We start from the raw sequence: 21,323 nt of genomic DNA, 5'->3' as shown, positions 1-21,323 counted from the left end.
CAAGGGTGATGTGTTAAGAAATCTGGTGAGGGGATACAGGTTTGGTGGTCCTGATGGACCCACAAGTTTTTCTACATTTAACTGGAAATCGTCTTTGATTGTGTATTACTAATATAATCCTTTTGATGTAGTCATGAGCATTTGTTTGTTTACATGTAATGTAACATGTTAAAATGCCTGTACTACACTCAAAAATTTTTTCACAATTTCTGAGTTTAAAAAATTTTTTTAAAAACACTTTCACCTTGAGGAATAGAAAGTCTGGGAGGTGGGGGTTGGGAATGGGGTTTGTTCCTCAGTTTTCTGGAATCTGAGCATCCCACAATCATGAAGAGAAGGGCATTTAGGACAAGTTGGAGACTTGGACCCCAGAGTCATTTTCCAGCTGTGCCCATTGTGACTTTAGGTGAATATGTTTTTGCCAAACTCTTAGGGAGGTCAGTCAAATAAAATGGTACCCCGCCCCCAAGAAAAAGCCCCGAAACCCAAACCCACCTACTATTTTTTTTCTATCTCACTTTATTCCGTACAAGATTTCATGCAACATCTAGAGCTCTCAACACAATTTTAAGCTAAGAGGCATTTATCCAACCTCTGTTTCTGCCTCTTACTTGCTGGCCCTCCATTCCAGACACCCCATCACCCCTCGAGACACCCAGCACCCCCATTGCACCCTCACTCTGTCCAAAGCCCCTATCTGTCTGGCTTCAGGTATCCAGCCTGGAGTGCCCAGGCACACGGCTTCCAGCTATAGGCTCCCTCCTGGCCCAAATCTGCTCCCACCCCCAGGACTGGTCTCATGTAGGAGTTCGAGGTCATTGATTGATTTAAATCTCCTGGGGGCTTATCTGCAGTAAAAGAATGAAAGCACTTGCAGGAACTTTAAACATCATCTTTAGGCTCTGGGAAAGCAAAATGCCATCCCTGGACCAGGATGGCAGGATGGCCTCACCTGGAAGCTGATTAGAAAGCAGAGTCCCAGGGCCCACTGCAGACCTTCTGAATCAAAATCTGCATTTTAACAAGACCCTCAGGGATTCATGGACACATGTAGGAAGGGAAAAACTTCCTTCTACTCTTCTAGGCTCTTTGGCTGGACATAAGAGTTAAAACTGGTGTAGGACAGATGAATAGGGGAAAAGCATACACATTTAATTCCATAAGACTTCTGCTTATGGAAGAATAAGGAAACAATACGGGGAGTGGACATGAGTAGCATAGACAAGTCGATTCCATGAGCCCACTTAGGGCAAGTGGGAGACTGCCTAGAGCAGGGCTACTCAGAGTGGGTACCAGCGCAGGACAAGGCCAGTACAGAAAGCCATCGAAGGCGAAAAGAGTCAGGGCATGGTGGACGCTGGCAGGCAAAAACCTGAAATCTTGTTTATGGGATGTGTGGAATTGGTGGCTCAGAAAAATTGGGTGATGAGAACAGAGCCCAGGGCACCATGGAAGAATGTGGGATGTACATGTCAGTGCCGCCGTTTCCTATCTGTGCATACCTGAATATGGTTCTAACCTCTCAGGACCTCTGTTTTCTTGACTATAAAAGGCCTTAGGGACTTCCCTGGCGGTCCAGTAGTTAAGACTCCGCGCTTCCACTGCAGGGGGCTCAGGTTCTATCCCTGGTTGGGGAACTAAGATCCCGCATGCCGTGCAGCACGGCCAAAAAATAAAAGGGGTTAATGACAACTTCGTGGCTGAGTTGTTGCAAATTTTAAATACAACGTGTGCACAGGGTCTGCACGTGGTAAGACCCCTACGTGGCAGCCACTATTATCTGACCCAAGAGGGCTGCATGAGAATGGCCGTCACTCCTGGAGTTGTGCTCTAACCCTCCAGATGCTTCACTGATCAGAAACTGCAGTTCCCCATCGGACCATCTGGAACGTCTACATCAAAGATATTTGTAACATTTTCCAGATTGTGTACTTTTTCCTAGTTTCATTTTTTTAAAAAATAATCACCTGAAATTCTCATAGTCCCAAGTCATTCCACCAGCCATTCAGGGATATGGTGTACAATATACGTGTATAATTTAGATTTGAGATCCCAGTTCTGGCCACAGCCCTTCATCAACACCAGCATGTGAGGGTCACCACACCTTCTAAAGATCAACATATATAATTTGCTCACCCATGAAGCCTAGAGCCAGATGGGCTTCAGCCGTAAACTAATCGTATTTAGGCTCGGCCAAGTAGGGTTGTCTCATTTGTATATCGCCATCCTAGCAGGGGTGTGAATTACAATGCCTCTTGGGAAATCCAGCTCAGAAAGGGGGTGCCCCACCAGAGCGTGAGGACTTGGGGTCCGTACCTTGATGGCTGTATCTGCAGAGCCGGATGCTGTCTCTCTGCTCTCTGGATGCTGGAAGTTCAGGTCTCTGGCCAGACATTTTGACCCTCACTCTGTGGAGAGCCTTGTACAAGACCCAAAGCACATGGCAGTGCAGGCAGCCACTGGGAAGAGAGAACGCCTCCTCGGATCACAACAGAGACCCAGGTGGAGACTGAGGTACTGTGGTTTCCACTCCTTGAAAAAGGTATGCGTGAGCAGAATGTATCCTAACGAGGAGGTTATTCTGTATAGATTACTAGAGTACATGATGTTATATTGGATACACTTTTGCTATGTCAAATATAATGAATACAAGTAATCCAAACAGGCTGCACTTGGTTCATGCCTCATGTTATGTCAAAGCCAGTGGAATTCCTGCAATGGGAATCATTGTAGATTTCAGACCCCTTGTGACTCTTCCATATCGTGTGGGACGAAGGCTCAGACTTCTGTTGTTTGTGTCACCATGTTTGTGTCATTTAACCTCTTGCTTCCCAATTTGCACATCTACACGTGGGAATAATGCCTTTGAGGATAATAATAACTAACTTTGAGGGTAATTATGAGGATTAAATTAAATGAGATAGTGTTTGTAAAATCACACAGCACAGTGCACGGTACACAGTAGGCGTGTAATAAATGCTAGTAAAATTAACTTTTTTAATTTAAGAGGCTTTTAAAACATTTTTGAAACCTTGGGAGAACTACAGATTTTTCTTTAAGTGAACCAAAAGTATATCTTGAGCACCTTTTCTTTCCAGAACACTTCTGTTTTTCTCCCTAGGTTCTTTGAAGTTGTTTGCAAGACATTCTGCAAATACTTAGCACAAAGATGCAGACACACAGGCACGCGCGCGCGCGTGCGCGCGCGCGCACACACACACACACACACACACACACACAAGCTTGACAAATGTTATATTTAATGTCTGAGATGGTACCTCTTCTCTGCCTTCATTACCAGGGAAATGTCTCTGGTGCTCTGTCAAAGAAACATTTAAAAATACCTGGGCACCAGGGAGATATTGTCCCCTTATAAGCCTCCGTGCTCTCTTTCTTCAAATTCTTCCCTCTCTCACCCTCCTGTGTCCTCAAAGGATGTTGCAAATGGCAGGAGGCCATCAGACTCTCCCTATCTGATGCCCAGCTAAGAGCGACTTCACTTGATTTCAGCCGCTCCTTCCGAGTGCCTGCAATAGTGACATATCCTTGGGATGACTAATAAATTAGTGGCTAGAGGTCTTTTGGGGTAAATCTCTTGCAGTCCTGCAGAAACTATTAAGGTTGACCCAATTAACGAGTCCATTGTTCTGCAAGACACCTCATTTTCAGAGTACAGGCTTCAGAATTCCCTCTCTTGGCAATTTCCCTGGAACAAACATTCAGCAAAAGGCAAGAAAAGGCAATTTAAGGCAAGGCTTTGATTACCTGCTGAAAGCACGGTGAGCTCATCTCTCCCCACCCCTGGGCAGCATATTACTAATGTAATAGCGTTCCTTTTTGTTAAAAGTCATACCTCTTGTTCAAGGGGCTGGTGGCTGGGTGAGCTGCTTTTTTTTTTTTTTTAAGTAAATCTCTCTCTCTCTCTCTTTTTTAAAAAATATTAATTTTATTTATTTATTTTCCTTATTTCTTTTTTTTTTTTTGGCTGCGTTGGGTCTTAGTTGCAGCACACAGGATCTTTTTGTGGCGTGCGGGATCTTTTTCGTTAGGGCGCGTGGCCTGCTCAGGTTTCTCTCTAGCTGTGGCGCGGGCTCCAGGGCGCATGGGCTCTATAGTTTGTGGTACATGGGCTCTCTAGTTGAGGCGCGCGAGCTCAGTAGTTGTGGTACATGGGCTTAGTTGCCCCCCACCCCGGCATGTGGGATCTTAGTTCTCCAACTAGCGATCGAACCCGCGTCCCCTGCGTTGGAAGGCAGATTCTTTACCACTGGACTGCCAGGAGAGTCCCAGGCAAGCTGCTTTTGCTCTCTGCAAACCTGCAAGAGGTAAATCAGAATCCCCATCAGATATTAAGATTAGAGATCCATCTTTTCCATTCCTGGCCGTGAATTCATAAGACCCTTTCCTAACCAGGCCTAACAAGGGTTTCTTCCAACTTGCTGTGTGAAATGGCAAAGTGAAACAGAGTCACTGAGGGGATTGCCAGGATGGTCAGGCCTCCAGTCAACTTCTACCGCAAGCATCCATATTTTAGCGTCCCCACCCCCTTCCCTGCCCCAGTGGCTTTTGTGAAGACACAGTTTGTGCGAAAAATACTTGAGTCACAGTTGACTTAGTTCGTCGTTCACAGTGTGGTTACATTCAGCAGCTGGTTTTGTGCAGTCAAGTTTTCGAAAAGCCTAGAATATTTCATAGGCTTAGAAAAAGGCAAATTGAAGGTGTCAGTGCCTTGGGTGTCACGCGCTCCTGACCCTTGGTAAGTGTGGGCATTTATTGCTTCTCGTGTTTATTGGCTGTGCCCTCATGGATCCAGTTCAATACAGGGAAATAGGAAGCTAGTTCATGTAGTATTTAAACAAATCTCTGGAGGGAGTGGGTATTTCAGCTCTGAATGGAAAGAAGACGTAGGAGCCAGCACTAGGAAGAAAAAAATCTCATTTCTTCAACAAGCAGACTTATCTATCTGAAATGCTGAAAAAGAAAAAGAGAGAAAGGAAGATCACACAAACTAATACTACTCCATGTTCTACCCTTGAAATACAATTTTCGTGACTTAAAGGCCTTTCCATGCTACTACGTCTTCTCAGCTGTATCACCTACAAATACAGTGGTGTAGCGGTAATTTAATCAGGAAAATGATCTATTGATCCACACGCTTTATATAACCTACACTCTAAACCATTATTAACAAAGACAGGGAAGGCTCCCCAACCCATGACTTAAACATTTTTCTAAATGGAAATGACTATTCTGTCACATGTGAGCAATTGTTTTAATCATTTTTCTCAAGAGTGTGCTACGCTAAAGCCAGTGTATTTTGGAGGTAAAAAATGAGCTTGTGTTGTTAACATCTCCCCCTCCTCCCCCCGCCCCGCCCCCATCTCTTTTTACCCTCTCTCTCCCTTTTTCCTATTTGCTGCAGCATGTGAATTTATTCTGGCCAAATGAGTCAGTCGAGATGGGAATGTTAATTTGTTTGAGCCATCCTATGTCAAGCTGGGAAAAAAAAAAAAAAATTGCATGCCAGCTTTTCAATTTCTACAAACCCAAGACAGAAAGCCTGAGTCAGGGTCCCTGGACCCACTGTCACTCAGCCCTTGTCAATGCTCTCCTGCTGTTTCTCCTCTCTTCTGCCCCTCCTGACTCCAAAATGACTGAAGGGTCGTTTAATCTGCTCCTGGATCTTTCCCTGAGCCTTAGGTTACTAGTATCAGTGCCAGCATAAATGGATCAGCAGACAAAACCTTGAATCTTGACTCCCAGGGACCACAAGAGACACATTGGTTCCCAGAACCAGCCTCAGCCGGGCTCAGAGGGACAGCAGACAGAGAACAGGTCAGCTGGATAGACTCGCGATGCTGGTCCTCCTTCAGGAAAAGGCAGGGGCGCGCTGGGGCCACTCTGGGTAAATCCCACTGTTACCTGAAGCAGACAGATAGATGATCACGGGGGAAAGGAACCAACTTTTTTTGCGCATCAACTGTAAACCAGTGTCTTAGATGAGGTTCCCCAGAAGCAGACCCTGAGATGAGGTTTCATGTACAGTGATTTATGGAAGAATGACTTCCAAGGGGAAGCAGGTGAGGGAGACAGGGGCAGCAGGAAGGCGGCAGGGGGAGACAGGGGGGACGGTTTGGCGGGGTGCAGTTCAACAAGGAGCAAACCAGGCAAGGCCTTGAAGCCATTGCTCCAGCCTCCACCCACCCAGGGCTCAGGTGCAGGAAGTGACATTTCGGGGGCCATCCAGACCGAGTCAAGGCGGCTGAGCGTTCTTCTGGCCCATTGGTCATTGTTTAAGGGTTGCAGTGGTGGGACATCATCTCCAGGCAGTTCTGGTTCTCTCTACCTTAGGGCAAAGCAGACTGGAGGAGGCCATAGGTGCTGAGATGCATGAACAACACTACAGTGGCGTTCAGGGGTGTTTCAGGGGTGCACCAACTTTATCTTCTGTAGCCCCAGCTCTGCACAAGGTCCTCCATTTCACTTCATCCTCACAGCATCCTATCCCTACTTTATCCTTTGTGACCAAGAGGAGGCTAATCTCGTCTCTGATTTCCTCCTCAACCTGCTTCCGTGGACCCTGAAACTTTCTGGTGTGCGTCAGTGAGAAACTTTGGTGGGACCAGGGTGACATCTACTGGTGAACTTGGGATCTGGCCTACAGAGAGAAGTTTCTAAACGAGTCTGCAAGTCAAGGCGTGAGCGTCCTTCATAGCATTCAGAATCAACAGTATGGGGCGCCTCCTGAGATGGACTCTACTACACACTCCACCCCTCCCCTCCATCACACACACTCTAAAAATCTGCTTGTCCCATGGCATAGATCGGGGTATTAATACACCATTACTGCTGACCTTGTAATAAATTCAACTGATTTTAAAATTCACACATTAGGGCATCACTGACTTTTCACTTTCAGACTCATTTTTCATGTTTTCCTTGCATATGGAGCCCCGCAGAGTTTATAGATTGTTTTAGTCGATTTAATTCATTTGTATAGGAAAGCAGCAATAGCACCTTGAGCTCAGAGTAGAAGCTTCTCTAGAAAACAGTTAATACAACCCACAGCCCCCTCCAGGGGCTGAAGGCATAAGACTCAGCATCCCAGATCACTTTTTTGTAAAATGTAGGGACAGGGATCTATAGCCAGACAACCTAGCTTCAAGATCACAGGCCGTCCTCGGCACCACGCTGGAATACGTTTAAAGGAAAGAAAATCTGGATTTCTACTTGATCTATTAGGGTGGCTCTCTACTGAGGGTACTTTGACCCCATCCCCCAATCTTGGAGACATTTGGCAATGTCTGGAGACATTTTTCTTTTTATTGAAGTATAGTTGATTTACAATGCTGTGTTAGTTTCAGGTGTACAGCAAAGTGATTCAGTTACATATATATTCTTTTTCAGATTATTTTCCATTATAGGTCATTACAAGATATTGAATAGAGTTCCCTGTGCTATACAGTAAGACCTTGTTTTGTTTTTGTTTTGTTTTTTTGCGGTACACGGGCCTCTCACTGCTGTGGCCTCTCCCGTTGCGGAGCCCAGGCTCCGGACGCGCAGGCTCAGCGGCCATGGCTCACAGGCCCAGCCACTCCGCAGCATGTGGGATCTCCCCGAACCGGGGCATGAACCTGTGTCCCCTGCATCAGCAGGCGGACTCTCAACCACTGCGCCACCAGGGAAGCCCTAGACCTTGTTTTTTATCTATTTTCTATATATTAGTTTGTATCTGCTAATCCCAAACTCCTAATTTATCCTTCCCCCACCCCCTTCTCCCTTTGGTAACCATGTTTGTTTTCCATGTGAGTCTGTTTCTGTTTTGTAAATAAGTTCATTTGTATCTGGAGACATTTTTGATTGTCACAACTGGAACAGGGCACTACTGGCCTCTAGTCGGCAGAAGCCAGTGATGCTTCTAAACATCCTATAAAGTACAAGAAAGCCCCCAACCAAGAATTATCCAGAACCAAGTGGCAATAGCGTCCAGGTTAAGAAAGTCTACTGTAAGGGGTGATACTCATCGATAAATGAAGTTTGAAAGAATAACAAATCCAAGGAAGGCCTAAGCAATTACCTTCGGTTGTGCTTGTTTTCCGAGTCCACTCTAGGTTGTATTTGTTTTGTAAGGAACCATTAGGTAGAGCTGGATACCTGAAAAATGGGTCTGTGTGAACTTATCCTGACACGCATACCCCACACCTTATGACACAGCACAGAGAACATCCGTTTTGCAATCAGCCTGTTACAAATGACCATTGGCAAATCCTTTTCTCCATGATCTTAAACACAGTCTTTTTGCTTCATGCTCTAGCTCTGCATGCCCCTGCTTCCCATGTAACATTTCACCAAATGCCCTTCATCAGCTCTGGCAGGGCTCAGGGCTGGTGAAGGGCTGACACATGATAGGGGCAGCAAGCTATTCGCATTTCTTCCAGCATTTATTTTCAGTCCTAGAGGACTTGGAGACTGCTTAATTGCTTTTCAAACAGCTATCATGTCCTCCTAGCTTTACAGCTTCTTCCAGAAGATGATTATAATACTCTATTATTTCTCAAGCAAAAATAGCACTCTCTTACCCTTCAGTAATGCATGCATTGTCAATTTCAATAGCACCAGCTCCCTTTACCTAACGGGGATCTCTCTTCCCCTTTACTTCTCCTTTGCTATTGTCATCTTGTTTAACCTTTCTTTGGAGAGCTTCCTAGGCACACAGGTATATTTATAGAGTCTTTGTACATTTGCGGCTACAATTAAAATTTAAACACAGCACATTTAGCCTAAGGTTGACATTTCTCATTCCATAGAGGAAGAATTTACTTAAACATTGATAGCTAAACGTGTGATGGACTTTTCAGTGTGTACTTCAATTCTGAGAAGGGGAGAAAGATATCACACAGCACTCATCTGTTAGAATTGTGGGTTTGTTTAAAAAAGATACGTAATTGGAGACCTACAGCCGAATTTGAAATTGGTTACTTTATCTCACAGAGGAAGCATAAATGAATGTAGACTTTTGAGTGAAATCCAAACTTAACCTCTGCTTGTCATGGCTCACGAGCTTGAATGGGGCTGCTGTGATTTTTTTTTTTTTTTGAAGCTGCTATTGAATTTAAGTTTAAAAGAAAGAAAACATTCCTGCCCTTCTCTGTAAAATCTCCTGCCTTCACGTAACAGAATACTATAATTTTCAAAATGGACAATCTGAAAAACAGGAAAGCAAAAGACGGCTAACATACACACTACAGGCTGGAATTTGGGTTTGGGTCCTGCAAATCCTACACTCCACGCCTTCTCCCCTCCCGAGACTCCTGACAAGGGTGGGGCAGCCACAAGGTGAAAGAACCAAGTGAGTTGCAAAATATCAGCTTAATTAACCACTGGACAAGCATCCAAAGATGCCCCCATCTCTAGTACAGGGCTTCTGAGGCACAGGCTGGACTGGAGAGCGTGGCTCTGATGGGAAGTAAGGTTTCTGCATTCCTGCTTCCTTGCGTCTCGGTCACCTGGGTCTGTGGCACAGGATTCCACTGACCGTGTGGACAAATGGTGGATCCCACTCAACTACAAACGGAGAAGTCACGCAATAGAGAGAGGAAGCAGAGCAGATGCTCCTGACACCTGGCCCATGACAACTGCATCTCTTTGCCTGATGGCCTTTCTGGTCACTGGAGTTGGCTCTACACTTTCAGGGCTGTCTGGAAGTACCAGAGGATTGACACCCCATAAAAGGATACCTTAACAAGTGATGGATGGGGATTGGTGTGTCATTTATCAGCACTCCACCCTTGGAGGGGATAACTCCTAGATGTATAGTCTACACTAGGTGTCCCAAGTGAAACTGAGGTCCAAGTGCCCACAGGGATGACTTCCTTGATAACACACCCTTTGTGACCGTATTCTCCTCCCTGCCTCACTTTCCCACTTCCCTATCTTGAACCCTGGAATCACCATCCCAAAGAAATTACTTCTACTCCTATCCTTGTTTCAGGGTCTGTTTCTTGGGAAACCTAAACCAAGACAAAAAGGATGACTGGTTCCATCTTTAACAGATAGGCCCTCTCCAGAGAAGCTGGAAGCAAAACTGAACGTAGGAAGAAGGCCTGGTGTGCAAAGATGCAGGAGGCGAAAAAGAAGGTCGGGCAGAGCTGTATGTCTTCCAAGCCCAGTGGTCCCCACGCACTAGTAGAACTTGGCTTAGTGAGCATCTCAGCTTCTGACCAATAAGATTTGCAATTCCTTCTCCACTCAGGGAAGAGATGGTGGAAGGCAGAATGGTAGAAGTGTTGGGATTTTCCCCTCAGGCCCCCATCCCAGCCCACCCCCCAAAATAGAAAAAAAGCCAAAACAAAAAGATTCCCCTCTCAACAGCTCAGGTTTGTCCCAGGCTACTCCCACTTCAGAGTGGCAAACATTCCAAGCTGTCTATGGTCAGAATCCCCTGCAAGCTCCTATCCCTGCAGGAGGATGGAATAATATTTGACTTCCAGACACCTATCGCTTTCAGATTCATTGCAGTGGGACTTACTATTCAAACAAGATGGTTCTTCAATTCCTCCCCTTCCTGGTATGAACAGGATTCCGAGCTATGAAAAACTTCTACTGCAGCCTTTTGAGTGTGTCTTATTAAAAGGTAAGATTATGGGCTTCCCTGGTGGCGCAGTGGTTGAGAGTCCACCTGCCGATGCAGGGGACACGGGTTCGTGCCCCGGTCCGGGAAGATCCCACGTGCCGCGGAGCGGCTGGGCCCGTGAACCATGACCCCTGAGCCTGCGCGTCTGGAGCCTGTGCTCCGCAATGGGAGAGGACACAGCAGTGAGAGGCCCGCATACCGCAAAAAAATAATAATAATAAAATAAAAGGTAAGATTATGCTTGAAGCAAAGTTTAGGCAAACATTGGCTTAACACCTTAGTACTCAACAGGCAGGGAATATTTTCTCAAGTCAGGAAGCTGAATAAAATGGCTGCTAGGTTAAGAAAGGGCTTTACTTAAAGGTCAAACCAAAATATAATGGGAAAGATAAAAACAGTTTGAAATAGGATTATTTTTAAGAAAAATAGGGGGGAAGCTTGTTCTAGGTGGAGATTTATTTCTTCTTTTAAAGTTTCAAAACTTCATGCATCAGTTTTAGAAATACAATTATTCTCAAAGACAAATGTGTAATTGCTCCCTGTGCAGTTAAGTTGGTCCTCAGCGCCACCTCAAATTTAAACAGGAGAAAAGCTCCCAACCAACCCCTTTCCTAGCACGACCCAACTAAGTGCCCTGCTTCTTCACGGCACCTGCTCCCGTGTTCCAGATTGCCAGACCTGGATCCCATTTCCCCAGGGGACAGGTGGACTGGGGACTAGAGCAGCCATTCTTTAACCTGTTATGGTCCAGAAACTTGACGTTTCACAGGTACAACTAGCACAGGTGCTTTTCTGCCAGAGGAAGGAATGGCAGAGGCTGGCAGGTTGCTGGGGAGGACGCCCAGGTTTGGGAAGCTCCTCAGTTTTCCTAGTCTCAAGTGTAATAGGTCACCAATGCTTGCAGCAGACTCCAGGCAATGCACATTTGTCCCATGACCAAATGAATGAAGAGGCGGGGATGCTCTTTAGTGCTTTCCTAAGCCTTGGGCCACACTCTCCCAAAAGAAGTTCCAGTACCTTTTCTCATCTTCACCTGATTTAATCAAAGCCACTCAGAAATTTGTTGGACTTGTTACCTGGTATAAAAATGACATTCTGATATACCTGGATTTAACAAATGGTTGTGCCTCTCAGAGATTTATGGTAGGTAATTAACTTTTCCTAGATTCACTGGTACTAGTTAAGTTTTTGAAACAATGCTTTATTGGTTGGTAAATAGTCACTGTCCTTAAGCTCTTCAAATGTCCTTTCACTGCCACTCCCGCCTCACAACTCCTCCCCTGGGATCACCAAGACCTCTAGCAGTTCCAAGTTTCATGCCCAGAACCGCATCTGTCCTCAGGTCTCTGCTCCATTCTGATAGGCTAGTGTCCACACAACCTCAGTTGTACTAATTTAGTGGGACTCCCCTCTCTGCACTTCCCCTCTCTCTGGGATCTGGCTCTGCAAGTCCTCATTGCCTCGGTAGCTCTCTGATGACTCAAACATATTTCATATGTTTTCTCCAGCTTTTGGGGTTGTTCTTGGTGAGAGTGTTGGTGGGCAATAAGCTAGTCTATCACTACTAGAAGCAAGAGCCATCTGTGGACTTTTTATGTGAAACATATGAATCACTATTCGATAAGCTACTGAGAGTTTGGTTACTTGCAGCCCAATGAATTCCTAACTGATAAGCTTGTTATTGCTAGGACCCTGCCATGTGTGTGATCCAAGCTCATTTGATCTTTGTGACATCTTTGGCATGTGGGCTAAAGGAAGGAGACTCAGCAGGCTGCCTGATTGGAGGAGGGAACCATCAAAAGCAGAATCTTGGAATAAGTAAGTACTTCAGGGTAATCAGAGGAAGATAATTTGGATTTCTTCATTCTAGAAAAAAAAAAAAGAGAGAGAGAAGAGATCCATAAAGTGTACTAATGGGATGAAAGTGTTATTAAAGAGAAAACTTTGGAAACTGCTGAGTGGTAATATTTCTAATGCAAATTAATGATGTGCTGGGAACCCAAGAGGAAGGCATTTCGTCTTAGCTTTGCCATTAAGCACAAAGCCAGAACTATCGGCACATGATTTATAACCCTAAGAGTTCTGCAGATTTCATTAACAAGTACTAAATAAAGCCTGACACCTTCCAAGGTGTCACACAGCCTGGGATATGGAGAGATAAGGGCTTTTTCCAAGGTCAGGCGCCAGGCAGAAGGGAGCCCATGGATATGAGTAGGTTAAAGGAGAAACATAACACACACACACACACACACACACACCACGATATGGGTAGTTGGTAGGAATCTAAATCTCATGCCCTCAGTGAAGGACTGTATTTTCTAAAGATGGTCCTATCATCATGTCCCACCCTCCCCCATACTCTTCTTTCAATGGGCATAGACTCTCCTCCATCAAGAGGAGGGTCTCTGTTCCTCCTTCACTTTGCATCCAGGTGGTGGTAGTGATGCTATGTGACTTCCAAGGTCATAAAGGACTGCATTGCTTTTGCTGGCCCTTTTGGGATCCTTGACCTGGGAATCCTGTCGCCAGCCACATGGAAAGGCCACTGTAGATGTTCTGGCCACAAGCCAGCTGACAGTCAGCCTTGACCACCAATCATCAATATTAGCAGCAGCAGCAACCACCATGTTGATGAGTGAGGCTTCAAAGATTCCAACCCCCAACCTCTGAGCTGCTCCAGGGGAGCAATGTGGAGAAGAGATGCGCTGTCCCCGCCAAGAACTTCCCAAACTGCAGGCTTATGGGCAACAAAATGTTGTTTTGAACCATTAAGTTTAAGAGTGGTTTGTTATACAGCAAAAACCAGCCCTCCTTCCCTGGCTCTGAGTGTAATGCTTCCAAGAGTCGCTCAGATCTCATTCATGACAGAAAATGTACCGGAAGAGACAGGGTCTACCAAATGCATGAGCTGGTCCAAGTGGATGCATGAAGGCAAAGTTCTGGGTCTTAACAAAGCCTCAACCTAGCCCAAGATCTTTCCTTATGGGGATGATTGGCAGAAATGCTGGCCCCAGCCTTTTAGGGGTCCTGGGTTTAGTTTCCCTGTTGGTGGCTTTACTTTTGTAGATATTTCACTGTAGTTTTTATATGCATTTCCCTTATAACTAACAGTATTTAGCATCTTTTTATGTGCTTATTGGCCGTTTGTATACCTTTTTTTTTTTTTTTTTTTGCGGTACGCGGGCCTCTCATTGTTGTGGCCTCTCCCGTTGCGGAGCACAGGCTCCAGACGCGCAGGCTCAGTGGCCATGGCTCACGGGCCCAGCTGCTCCGCGGCACGTGGGATCTTCCAGGACTGGGATACGAACCCGTGTCCCCTGCATCGGCAGGTGGACTCTCAACCACTGCGCCACCAGCGAAGCCCGGCCGTTTGTATATCTTTTTTTGAGAAATGACTGTTCAAGTGCTGTATTTAGTTTCTCATTGAATTGTTTATCTTTTTGGAGGGGTTCTTTCTATATTCTCTGGTTTCTGGACTCTTACCAGATATATGATTTGCAAATATTTTCTCCCATTACGCGGGTTGTCTTTAAAATGTTGTAGGAGTGCCTTTTGATGCACAAAAGTTTTCAATTTTGTTGAGTCAAATTTATCTCTTTTCTTTGTTAACTGCTTGTGCTTTGGTGTCATACTTGAGAAACCATGGCCTCATCCAAGGTCATGAAGATTTATACCCATTTTTAAAAAATTTATTATTTATGTATTTATTTTTGGTTGCATTGGGTCTTCGTTGCTGTGCGCAGCTTTTTCTAGCTGTGGGAAGCGGGGGCTACTCTTCGTTGCGGTACGCAGGCTTCTCACTGTGGTGGCTTCTCTTGTTGCAGAGCACGGGCTCTAGGAGCGCGGGCTTCAGTAGTTGTGACTCGCAGGCTCTAGAGCGCAGACTCAGTAGCTGTGGCGCACGGGCATAGTTGCTCTGCGGCATGTGGGATCTTCCCGGACCAGGGCTCGAACCCGTGTCCCCTGCATTGGCAGATGGATTCTCAACCACTGCGCCACCAGGGAAGCCCTATACCCAGTTTTCTGTGATGAGAAAACAGACTTTTTGAGGCGTTTTACAGTATGACAATCCTGCTCACACCCAGAGTCTGGACATTTAGATAAAAATCTGAGTTTAGGATACCCACCCCAATTTCCCACTTTGTTTTTCCCAGGAAAATTACTAAAAATGACCACTTAGAGTTGAACCCGAGAAAAGTCTGCCCCAACCAACAGATGCTTACTACCCTGCTCTCTATCTCCGGCTCACTTGTAACCTGAAGTGGAGGACTGCCCTTCCCCCAGCTCATTGTGTCCCCCCCTCCCCCATTTCTGGGATTTGTAAGTAATAAATCTTGTAACTTCCGTTATGTGAGTGTATTGAAACTGTGCCTTCAATGAAAATGACCCTGGGGTTTCATTTCCCCAAAGTGGGAGCCTGGCTGCTGAGGGAGCTACTTGCCAACCCCCATGGGTGGCTTGTGCCTCCTCATGCAGCAGGTCATGATCTGTGGTTTTTTTTTTTTTTTTTTTTTTTGTGGTACGCGGGCCTCTCTCACTGCCGTGGCCTCTCCCGCCGCAGAGCACAAGCTCCGGACGCGCAGGCTCAGCGGCCATGGCTCATGGGCCCAGCCGCTCCGCGGCATGCGGGATCCTCTCAGACCGGGGCACGAACCCGTGTGCCCTGCATCGGCAGGCGGACTCCCAACCACTGTGCCACCAGGGAAGCCCTCTTTTCTTTTTTTTTTAAGTCTTTATTGAATTTGTTACAATATCGCTTCTGTTTTATGTTTTGGTTTTTTCCGCCGGGAAGCATGTGGGATCTTAGCACCCCGAACAGGGATCGAACCCTCACCCCCTGCCCTGGAAGGCAAGTCTTAACCCCTGGACTGCCAGGGGAGTCCCGATCTGTGTATTCTGAATTTAATACACCAGCTATGGGCTCCCCAACACAATTTCCTTCCACAAGTTTTAGTGTGAGGTAGGAGACCAAATTCATTCTTTTGCATGTGGGTATTCAGTTGCCCCGGGAACACTTGTTGAAAATAATATTCCTTCCCCATTGAATAATCTCGGCACCTTTGTTGAAAATCAATTGACCATAGATGTATGAGTTTTATTTCTGAACTCTCTATTTTATTCCATTGATCTGTATGTCTACTTTTATGCCAGTAATACAGTTTTGATTAGTGTCTTTACAGTGAATTTTTAAATCAGGAAGTGTGAATCCTCCAATTTTGTTCTTCTTTTTTCAAGATTATTTTAGCTATTTGGGTTGCCTTACAATTTCACATAAAATTTAGGATTAGCTTGTCTATTTTTGCAAAAAAATGCAGTTGGAATTTTGATAGGAATTAAATTGAGCCTATAGATCAGTTTTGGGAGAATTGCCATCTTAAGAATATTAAATTTTCCAATTCGTGACCATGAGTTTTTCCCATTTATGTAGTTTTTCTTTAATTTCTTCAGACAATATTTTGTAATTTCAGTGTAAAGGTCTTGCAATTCCTTGGTTAAATTTATTCTTAAGTATCTTGTTCTTTTTGATGTTACTATAAATGGAATTATTCTCATAATTTTATTTTGGTTTGCTCATTGCAAGTAAATAAAAATACAGTTGATTTTGTATATTGATCTTGTATCCTGCAACCTTGCCAAACTCATTTATTAGCTCAAATAGTTTTTTCATGAATTTTTAAAAGGTGTTTTCTATGGGAAGGAAATCCAAAAAAGAGGGGATATATGTATAGGTATAGCTGATTCACTTTGCTGTACAGTGGAAATTAACATAACATTGTAAAGTAACTATACTCCAATAAAAATTAGTTAATTTTTTTCAGAAAAAGGTGATTTGGGACTTCCCTGGCAGTCCAGTGGTTAAGACTTCGCCTTCGAATGCAGGGTGTGCGGGTTTGATCCCTGGTCGGGGAGCTAAGATCCCACATGATTCGCGGCCAAAAAAATAAAACATAAAGCAGAAGCAACATTGTAACAAATTCAATAAAGACTTTAAAAATGATCCACATCAAAAAAATCTTTAAAACAATTTTTTAAAGCTGTTTTCTCTATAAGATTATGTCTTCTGCAAAAAGAGATAGTTTTACTTTTTTCTTTCTCATCTGGATATGCCTTTTATTTGTTTTTCTTGCCTAATTGCCCTGACTAGAACTTCTAGTACAATGTTAAATAGAAGTGGTGAGTAGATATTTTTGTCTTTTTTCTGATCTTAGGGGGAAAGCATTCAGGTTTGTTCACCATTAAGCATGACGTTAGCCACAAGTTTTTAATTGATGCCCTTTATTAAGTTAGTGGCTCCAAGGTTTTTTCAACAATACTGACTGAGCACCTACTGTGTGTGCCAGGCACTCTTCTAGGCCCGAAGAAAATTATGGTGGGAGAAAAAAGAATCTAAGGGGGTGGGAGTTGGGGTGAAATAGGTGAAGAGGATTAAGGGGTACAAACCTCCAGTTATAAAATAAATAAGCCCTAGGGATGTAATATACAGCATAAGGAATATGATCAATAATATCGTACTAACTTTATATGGTGACAGATGATTATTAGACTTATCATGGTGATCATTTCATCATGTATGCAAATGTAGTCACTATGTAGTACTCCTGAAACTAACATAACTATATTTCAATTAAAAAAACAAAAACAAAAAAATGGTGCCCAAGCTGTTCAAGGACAAATTTAATGAAGATAAAATCATGACTCACAAAGAAATATAAAATGAAAATGAGTCTAAGATTTTAACTCATTAATTAATAAGAAAACGAGTAAGAGGCTACAATTGGTTCAAAAGAGAATTCCAAGAATCATATATATATAGGCAGTAAGGAATACTTAAAGCGAATTTCCAAATGAATGCAAAATTGATCTACCTATTGGGCAATAACTAATTGCATTCTACAGAACATAATTCATTAGCATGTGTATGGCCAAGAATAATTTGCTTTGTTATCAGTTTTCTATAAATTACAGCATTATGAACTAGTTCAAAGTCAGTGAAAGGAAGAGAAAATTCAGAGGCAATCTGGAAGGACACTCTAGAAACCCCCACCCCCCATTTCAAAGTTTCCCAATTTTCTCAAGTAATATTCAATAAATAGCTGTTCAATGAATGGACGGTGAACTAGAAACAAAGGAAAAACATATTTCAAGAAGAATAGTGTGATCAACTGTGGCAAATGCTGCCGTGAGCATGATGAGACTTGAGAATTGACCACTGGCTTTGGTAACTTGGAGGTTTTAGTAGGGTTCTGGGCGTCAAAGTCCAATTAGAGTGGGTTCAAGGACAAACAGAAGCTGAGGAAGTGGAGAGAATTAGGCCGCTCTTTGGGAGTAGTTTTACTATAAAAGGGAGCAGAGAAATAGGGAAAATTGAGGTCAAGAGAAGAAGTTTGTTTGAGCTTTTTTGTTGTCGTTATTGGGGTTTATTTTTTTTATTTTTTTTTATTTTGGGTTTTTTTTTTTTTGGCCACACCAAGCATCACGTGGGATCTTAGTTCCCCACCGGGGATCGAACCCGCACCCCCTGCATTGGAAGCATGGAGTGTTAACCCCTGGGCCACCAGGGAAGTCCAGAAGATGTTTTAAAGGATGAAATATAACGCAGCATTGGCATGCTAAAGGTAACTCAGCAAAGAAGGAACAAAAGAGGGCATAATTGGAAGAGGGAAGTTCAAGAGTATTTATTCATTGCAAGGGGGAAGGAGACCAGTATGCAAGTTGAGAATTGCCTGAGATTGAAGAATAGACAGTTCATCTGTTAAATATCAGGATGGTAACTGGAAGGGTTTTTTTCCTTGTCTCTGAAATAAAACAGGAAATTCCTTGGCTGTCTAGTGGTTGGGACTCCACAATTTTGCTGCCGAGGGCCTCGGTTTGATCCCTGGTCAGGGAACTAAGACCCCTTAAGCTGCTCGGGGCCGCCAAAAAAAAAAATGAAATAAAACAAATGCAAACCCTAAGTCTGAAGACCATTTAACAAGAGCCACCAGACACGCCTCAAAGGAACATAAGAGGTGGCTAAACCAGCTTGATGTGATAGTGGTCACCCCACCCCTACCAGGTGACTGTGCTGTCAATCTGGTAGCTACCAGCCCCATGCAGCTACTTAAATGTAAATTAATTAAAATTAAATACAATTTTAAAATTTCAGCTCCTCAGTTGCACTAACTATATTGTGTGTACTCAATAGCCACATGGAGTTAGCGCTATTGCATTGGACAGCACAGACGTAGAATTATTTCCAGCATCGTGTAAAGTTCCATTGGACAGCATGGGTCTACAAGAATTGGTGGAGGAAAAATAGCTAGAGCAGGGGGTTCTCAGCCTACATGGAGAATGCTGTTACGTTCCCCCACTCTGTTGCCTCATTGATTTTTTTCCCCCATTATTTGTTTGGACGTGCTTCAAATCTGCTGCTCTTCCCTGGGCCGATCTGAGCAGGAAAAAGGAACTGGAGAGAGGTGTCGGGTGATGAGAGGACAAGGAGGAAGCAGCCAGACAGTGATGGAGAGACTTTCTCTTCCAACTGTTGCAGGAAGGGGGACCCCTTCCAGGGCCCGAGAGTGGGCTCTTGTCTAACACTCGGAAATGAATTGTCCAAGGAGACACATGCGCTGACAAAGCAAGAGACTTTATTGGGAAGAGGCGCCCGGACGGAGAGCAGGAGGGTAAGGGAACCCAGAACGACTGCTCTGCCACATGGCTCGCAGTCTTGGGTTTTATGGTGATGGGATTCGTTTCCAGGTTGTCTCTGGCCAATCATTCTGACTCAGGGTCCTTCCTGGTGGCTCATGCATGGCTCAGCCAAGATGGATTCCAGCCAGAAGGATTCTGGGAGGTTGGGAGGACATATGGACTGGCGTCTCCTCTCCTTTTGACCTTTCCCGAATTCCCGAATTCTTCCGGTTGATGGTATCTTGTTAGTTCTGCATTCCTTACCAGGACCTCCTGCTTAAGATAACTCATGCAGGTGGTTACTATTGGGCCTGGCCAGGGTGGGCGGTTTCAGTCAGTGCTTCCCCTAACGAATAGGGTTACCTGAGCCACACAAATAAGTAAAAACTGGGAACTAACATTCAAGGGCTAATAAAAAAAAAAAAATAGTGATTTTGCTCTGGGTTTAACTTGTAAACTCAGAAAGAAGGTCTTTCCTGAATGCCTCATACAAGCCTTTGAAGGCAGGATAAATTATACTCTGAAGTTCTAGAACATAGAACTCGTTGTGGTCTTTTTTTTTTTTTTTTTTTTTTTTTTTTTGCGGTACGCGGGCCTCTCACTGTCGTGGCCTCTCCCGTTGTGGAGCACAGGCTCCGGACGTGCAGGCTCAGCGGCCATAGCTCACGGGCCTAGCCGCTCCGCGGCATGTGGGATCTTCCCAGACCGCGGCACAAACCCGTGTCCCCTGCATCAGCAGGCGGACTCTCAACCACTGCGCCACCAGGGAAGCCATCGTTGTGGTATTAAAAAAATGCACAACGGGAGAGTTGTGAGTTAAGTTTTATTTGGGGCAAAATGAGGACTATAGCCTGGGAGACAGTAACTCAGATAGCTCTGAGAAACTGCTCCAAACAGGTCGGGGAAAGGTCAGTATATATGTGATTTTGGTGAAGGGGGAGTACATGCAATCAAGCACATGTTTTTTGCCGAAGGTTTCTGCTAGTCTGTTGAGGGTTACTGCTAGTCACGAGGAGCAGACATCACCATGAAAGATTTTAGTGCTTTTCTACATATGAGGAGACATAAGAATTGGGCTCATAAAATCAGCTCCTTAAAGTATCTAACTATCTGAAGACCTGTTCTGCCAGTTTTTCCCAGAGCACAGAGCACCTCATTTCTGCTCTCCACCCTGAACTCCTTTCAGGGGGTGTTGAAAGTCATCAGCTGCAGCAGCACATGATTTAATTCTTGTAGAAGTAGGTGGCAAGTGCCAATTTGTAGTTGACATAGTAAACTTCAGTTAGTTAGAAATTTTCTCACTGATATAATACATAGTTGGACAAATCAATCTTTTTGTATCCTTTTGGTGACAGACCTGTTCTTTGGGGAACTAAAAGCAACTGTCTTTCTCTTGCCAATCTCTACAAACCAGAAATGTAACTACAGGCCCGAGGACCTGGGACTGAGCCTCATTAGCTCAGTCAGGCAAGACCTGAAACCAAGAGAAAAAATAATGACAAAGTGGTACTTTTAAAATTCAAACCGCTGGGAATGCTACCTCAGCTGAACTTTACAAATAGCAAAGCCTTGGTCATCTGAGCAAGCAACTTTAATGTATTCCAACTGTTCTTTGTAAACTAGTAAGTTTATATTGTAATACCTGATTCATAATTAAGTTTTTTTTTTTAAGTGAAGCCATGAGATCTCTAGTTTTGTCTGTTTAAATGTCTGTGTGCACATTATACATATGAGATATCTCTACCTCTGGAAGGTATTATCAAAGTTGAATTTATAAAGAGCTCTATTTAATTTAAAAGAAAGCACTTACAAATTAAATATAAAGAAACCAGCCAGAATGACTTTCAGGTTCACGTGAACTGGGAAATATTCAATATTAATTTGATACCTGGTATTAAAGTTTGTTGATCTATTTATTATAGACATGTCTTTAGAGTCATTAAGTATAATACTTTATTGTACCTAGGTTTAACAGATGTTAAATAAGACCTTATATCTTGTTGCAAGGAAAATAACTTGA

The 21,323-nt window shown here is 44.1% G+C and overlaps 1 long non-coding RNA gene across 1 annotated transcript in view; it reads right to left on the bottom strand.

Annotated features, from left to right (window-relative positions):
• Positions 1–3,941: 3,941 nt before the first annotated feature.
• The window catches only part of LOC141276515 (uncharacterized), a 25,319-nt gene continuing 7,937 nt past the window's right edge, over positions 3,942–21,323 (bottom strand). The window contains exons 2-3 of the long non-coding RNA XR_012326203.1: positions 5,745–5,922; positions 3,942–4,971 (exon numbers count right to left, since the gene is read on the bottom strand). This is a non-coding gene — a long non-coding RNA (uncharacterized lncRNA). The remainder of the gene's footprint in view (positions 4,972–5,744; positions 5,923–21,323) is intronic.

This window comes from Tursiops truncatus, chromosome 15 (genome assembly GCF_011762595.2).
Source record: "Tursiops truncatus isolate mTurTru1 chromosome 15, mTurTru1.mat.Y, whole genome shotgun sequence".
In the NCBI taxonomy this organism is placed as follows: domain Eukaryota; kingdom Metazoa; phylum Chordata; class Mammalia; order Artiodactyla; family Delphinidae; genus Tursiops; species Tursiops truncatus.
This window is presented reverse-complemented; position numbering and strand designations above follow the sequence as displayed.